A 6,360-nucleotide genomic window follows, 5' to 3' on the forward strand; every position below is an offset into this window, starting at 1 on the left:
CTCCCTGTGCCCTGTGCCACCTCACTGGCAGCACCAAACACCCCTTTTTTCCCTGGTAAAACCCCACTTGCAGGAAATGAGGCTCCGTGGGGTGTCACTAACACCACAGGGACAGAGCAGCAGTGTCAGGGCTGCCCGGGGGGAAGGCAGCACAAACCCATCCTGTGGGCAGCAGCAGCAGCACTGCACGTGTCCCCACGGGCTGGGACGGATGTGCTGCCTTCCCTGGAATAACTCTGAGCTTGTGGCACACAAAAAAACCCAAAAAAACAAGAAAAGGAGGCGTTTGTTTGGCTCCTCTGCGCCAGAGCGTGGCCGTGCATAACAGCTCTGTTAATTAATGCAAATGATCCCTGCCCAAAGGGAGGCCTGTTCTCCGCACACAAAAACACCATATTTTGCTGGGAGCGAAGAGAAGTGTGCAGAGCAATAAACAGAGCATCCTCCAGGGAGAGGCTGCGAGGCTGCCCTTTCCCCAGGAAGGGCCTGCAGAATGGCTTTTTGTGGGCAGCCTGGAGGGGCATGCTGTGTCTGGCAACAGAGCAGGGCTGGGAGGCAGCAGGGCCACATCCTGTGCAGCTGCTGCCGTGGTGGGGACGGAGAGCAGGGCACAGCCACCGTGCCCCCGGGCCTGGCACACGGCCAGGCTCCAACCATCCCCTGCTCAACTCATCCCCTGCTCCAATCCATCCCCTGCTCCAATCCATCCCCTCTGTGTGTCCCCAGCCCCTGCTCCAACCCATCCCCTGCTCCAATCCATCCCCTCTGTGTATCCCCAGCCCCTGCTCCAATCCATCCCCTGCTCCAATCCATCCCCTCTGTGTGTCCCCATCCCCTGCTCCAACCCATCCCCAACCATCCCCTGCTCCAACCACCCCCTGCTCAAATCCATCCCCTGCTCAAATCCATCCCCTCTGTGTGTCCCCATCCCCTGCTCCAACCATCCCCTGCTCCAACCCATCCCCTCTGTGTGTCCAAACAGCACAAACAGCTCTGCCAGGTGGCACCGTGGGGCCAGGCCCCCCTCCAGGGCTGGACCCCCCAAAATGGCACAGCCAAACCCCACCTGGGATGGAGCAAAAGCTTGGATCCCTGGGGATTGAGAGGATCACAGTGCAGCAGCATTTTTCCATCAATAATCAAGTGCCAGGGCTGTTTGCACAGCCACAGCAGATCTGCACTGCCCTTACCCTACAGACTAGGATATCCCAAATTATTCCTTCTTCCAGAGGGAAATAACAATAACTTCTACTTTGCAATTATAAAAATAATTTCTATTTTGCGATTTATTACGAAATAAATTTATTACAAAATTGCGCTGCCGCCTTTCCCACAATCAACCCCAGCAGAGAGGATGGGGACCATTCAGCTGTGCCTGTCCAGGAGCCAGACGCCAGGCAGGCACTGAACCCAGGCAGCTGTCCCCAGCAGGATGTGTCACCCAGCGCCACTGACACAGAAAATGAAACGCTCTGGGGTCCAGGCCTTGCTCAGCCCGCAGCCAGGGAGCTCCCACAGGCACTGACAGCATCAGCAGCTCCTTGTGAGCTCAGCCTGGAAAGCTGAGCCTGGAAAAGCTCAGCCTGGGAGAGGCAGGGCTGGCAAGCAGCAGAGGGAGGGAGCTGCTCTGGCACCAAGGGGATGCTCTGAGCTGCAGATCCTCATCGCTCCCCACAGCAGAGTTTTGCACCTGTGCAGAGCTCAGGGCTGAGATTTTGGATGGAAGTGGCAGCAAGGGAGCTGTCCCTCCTGGAACCAGCCCTGCCCTGGGGAGGGAGCAGGAACTGGGGAGCTGGCAGTGCCAGGGAAGCTGGGGACCCAAGGACACACAAATGGGGTGAGCAGCAGGGACAAGGAGCACAGCCCGGCCCTAAAAACCCCTAAAAACCCCTCCAAACCTCCTAAAACCCCTCCAAACACCCTCTCCTGCATCCCCTGCTGCTCCTGCAGCTTCCTGGCACGGCTGTGCTGCCTCAAGGCAGGGCAGGGCAGCACAGACAGCGCTGACTCTGCAGCACTGAGAATCCCCAGCTCCCAGGAGGGCTGGGGCTTTTTTATTTATTTAATTTTTTTTTTTTTTTAAATGAATTAGGCATAACTGACACGCACTGAATCCTCCTGTCTAGACATCTGCAAAGAAGTGACAAGCTGCCAGGGAGGATGTGGAGCCTCAGCAAGGGGGTGGGGAGGACAGGGAGAAGCTGCACTCAGCTGCCAGCCCCAGGCACAGGGGCACTGCTGGCTCCAGGCAAGGAGGGCTCTCGGCACCCTGACCTGGGCACGGCCTCCCAGCCCCTCCTGTAATCACCACGCTCTCCTAATTACAGCCTGGCTCCTCGCTGCTCCCTGGGGAGTTTTGCTGGGAAGCTCCAACTGCTCTCAGTCACCCCAAAAAGTGAGCATGAGAAAGAGGCTCAATGCCTTGGGAGATTCCCACATATCAGGGGGATGAAGAGCATCCTCACCATCCTCATCTCAGTGCCCACAGCCTTGTCCTCACCTCCCCCAGGCAGCAGCTCCTCCAAACTCAGCTTTTGTCCTGCAGCTCCAAGCAAGGCTCCATGCTTGAGGGGTTCTGCGCCAAGATTTGGGTCATTTTCAAGAAATTGGTGGTGAGGGTCAGCACTGAGGAGGTTTGGGACTGCTGAACTCCCGGGCTGGGGAGGAACAAGGAGTGGAAATGGACTCCTGCCAGAAGGTGCAGGTGCCAGCTGCACTGGGTTGGACTGCAGCTCCCAGAGGCCAGCACAGAGCACACCAAAAGCTGAGCAGGACGAGCCCTGTGGCTCTGAGAGCAGCTGCAAATGTGGGTCATGTCCTGATTCCCCTGCCCAGCGTCCCCAGCAGCAGGGCTGGGCACAGCTCTGGTCACCAGTGGGCACTGCTGGCTCTGCCCTCTCACACCAAGGGGAAGGGATGGTTCCCAAAGCCTCCTCCAGCCAACAGAGACCAGCCCAGCTCTGCACCTCCTGCTCTGAACCAGCTCTGAGCTTCTGTGGAGCAGTTGGAAAGCCATTCCAAGGCAGGAAACAAAAGGATTCCCTCCCATCTCCTGGCCAGCAGCGGCACAGGCCACATCCCCAAACACAGAGAGAGCTACGTGACACCATGGCCTTGAGCTCACTGGCACAACGAGGGCCTGCCAAGGCCAGCAGGTCCCAGCCCTTGGAGGAGCTGGAGGAGCTCAAATTCCTGTCCCTGAGGAGCCACATCCTTCAGGGATGGCTACAGCAGCCCAGATGGAGCCTCTCAGGCCTCCCAAGCCCAGGCTGTGCCCAGAGCCAGGAGGCAGCACTGGGGCATCAGTGGGGCTGCTGAAATGGAGCAGGGAATGGGCCCAGAGCAGCTCCCCAGCAGATCTGCACATGGAGTTCATGAAACACAGCAAAGAATGGGCCCAGAGCAGCTCCCCAGCAGATCTGCACACAGAGCTCATGAAACACAGCAAAGAATGGGCCCAGAGCAGCTCCCCAGCAGATCTGCACATGGCTGTTCCTGACATGGAGCAGGGAATGGGCCCAGAGCAGCTCCCCAGCAGCTCCCCAGCCCTTCAGAGGACGCCTGCTCTGATTCCCAGGCCGTCTCCAGCACCAGGCTGGCGCAAGGGAGCGGGGCAGATGGTCACAGCCTGTGCTGGCAGAACAGAGCCCTCCCAGTGCCACCCCCGTGGAGCTGCCCCGGGCTGGCAGCAGGCACAGGGACCCCCCAGCCCCCCGAGGTGCCCGGGAGCTGCCCCCTGTGCGTGCTGGGCTCCCTGGCCAAGGGAGCAGGTGCCTGCTGCGCCTGCCAGCGCCTGGTGTGCTCTGAATTAGCTGCTCTCCGCTGTGATTCATTAATCACTCAGTGCTCAGGAAGGAAACTCGCATCTCTACACCCAACATCTCCCCGGGTCTTACTCACTGCTCTGCTGAATAAAGGGTTTCCAGCAGATGTTCACGGGCCAGGGAGAAACTCGGGGTGCAGAGGGAACGGGGCTTGCTTTGAAAACCAAAAGGTTTTCATCCCTGAGGGGTCAGTGAGCCCCAGAACACCAAACCTGCAACAAACCAGCACCAGTGAGCCCCAATACACCAAAACACCAAACCTGCAACAAACCAGCACCAGTGAGCCCCAATACACCAAACCTGCAACAAAACCAGCACCAATGAGCCCCAGAACACCAAACCTGCAACAAACCAGCACCAATGAGCCCCAAAACACCAAACCTGTAACAAACCAGCACCAGTGAGCCCCAAAACACCAGACCTGTAACAAACCAGCACCAGTGAGCCCCAGAACACCAAACCTGTAACAAAACCAGTACCAGTGAGCCCCAATACACCAAACCTGTAACAAAACCAGCACTAAACACAAAATGCACCCAGAAACATCCACGTGTTGCTGAATCACCCCAGAATCACCTCCAGCAATGCAGAGCCCCCCGGAACAATGCTGTGGGACAGCAGGAAGTGACAGCAGAGCTGCACAGAGAGGCACCAAAGCAAGGCCACAGCTCCTGCGGGCTGGCACCGCACAGGGACAGCGCAGGGACAGCCAGGGACAGCCAGGGACAGCCACCCCGTCCTTCCCTGCCGAGGTGCACGGCTCTGCTCCCCGGAGAGGGAGGTTTTGCTCAGCCAGCAGAACCAGCCCAGCTGCCAGCCTGGCCTGAGCTGCAGGACCAGCTCCAGCCCCAGCTCCAGCAGCGATGCTGAGGCTCAAGGAGAGCCCTCTGCCCCGGCAGCCCCTGCAGAGGCCACCAAAAAGCTGCGTCCCACAAGTTTCCAGGAGGGCAAGTGCCTCTCCCTGTGCCCTTCACTGCCAGCCCCGAGCCCCCCAGGGCAGGGGACACCCCGGGGCTGCGGCTTTCCCATTTCCAACGGGATCCGGCAGCGCTTGGCAGAGGGCAGACGGGAGGAGGGCACAGGGATGTTGCCGGCCCGAGTTGATGCAGAGAGAGCGGCCGCACGGGCTGGGGAGGGCACCGGCCGCTCCGAACCCCTGCAGATATTCGGGAACCACAGCGGCTGGGCCAAAACCTTCGGAAGGTGCGGCGGGGTACCCCGAAAGCAAACTCGCTCTGCGAGGAGGGATGTGCAGGGGCAGCGCCGGCAGTGATGGAGCGGCGGCTCCTCCGGGGGTCCCCCATCATCCCCGGGGACCGCTCCGGTGTGCCCCCATCCCGTTATCCCTCCGGTGTGCCCCATCCCCGGTGTGCCCCATCCCGTTATCCCTCCGATATTCCCCCATCCCCGGTGACCCCTCCGGTGTTCCCCCATCCCGTTACCCTCCGCTCCCGCTCCTCCCGCGGCCGGGCCCTGCGGGAAGAGGGACAGAGCGAGAGAGAGAGAGGAGGAAGAAGAGGGAGAGGAAGAGGCAGCCGGAGAGGAAGAGGAGCGGAGGCGCGGGCGGCAGGGCCGTGCCCCGGCGGTACTCACGGCTCCGGGGCGGCCACGGCCCGAGCCGGGCGATGCCGCGGGTCCCGCTACACCCGCAGCGGCCCCGCGCCGGGGATTCGGGGCGGGCCGGGGGCGGGCAGGTGCGGCGGCGGCTCCGGGGCTGCGGCTTCCTCCGTCACCCGGAATAACCCCGCGGCGGCCCGGCCCGGCCCGGCCCCGCACGTGTGGCCGTGTGTCCGTGTGTCCGTGTGTCCGTGTGTCCGTGCGCGGGCCCAGCGCTCCGCACCCAGCGGCACCGGCCCCGCTGCGGGCCCGGCACCGGCACCGGCACCGGGGGCGGGGCCAGCGGGCGGGGGCGGGGCCAAACGGGGAATGAGGCGGGGCGATGAGCAGAGGCCACGCCCCCGCTGCCGAGCGCCGCACAAAGGGTGAGGGGCGGGGCTAATGCGGGGGCGTGGCCAGTGCTGGTGGGCGTGGCCTGAGGGGTGTCCCGAAATAATTTATGCAGGGAAAGAGTTTTGGGTCACGGGCCCATCAGCACCTTGTCACCGCCCAAAGTACTGAGTGCCGCCTCCAGGAGCTCCTGGACACCTCCAGGGAGGCCAGCCTGGGGCTGATGAACTCCTTGTCACAGCCCAGAGCACTGAGTGCCACTTCCAGGGATGGGGACTCCAACCCGTCACTGTGCACCCCCTGCCAAGGCCTGATCCGCCTTTCCATGGAGAAATTCATGCTGGTGTCCAACCTCAAACCAGCCCCGGTGCAGCTTAAAACTCCGTCCTCGTGTCCTGTCACTTGTTACGTGGGCAAAGAGACTGACCACTACCTGGCTACAGCCTCCTGTCAGGTTGGTGTGCAGCGTGAGAAGGTCCCATCTGAGCCTTCTTTTCTCCAGGCTCAGCTCCTTCATAGAACATGTGGCGCAGACCCTTCCCCAGCTCCATTCCCCTTTGTCAGACACACTGCAGCCGCGCAGTGTCCT

This window comes from Melospiza melodia, chromosome 26, assembly GCF_035770615.1.
Source record: "Melospiza melodia melodia isolate bMelMel2 chromosome 26, bMelMel2.pri, whole genome shotgun sequence".
NCBI lineage: Eukaryota > Metazoa > Chordata > Aves > Passeriformes > Passerellidae > Melospiza > Melospiza melodia.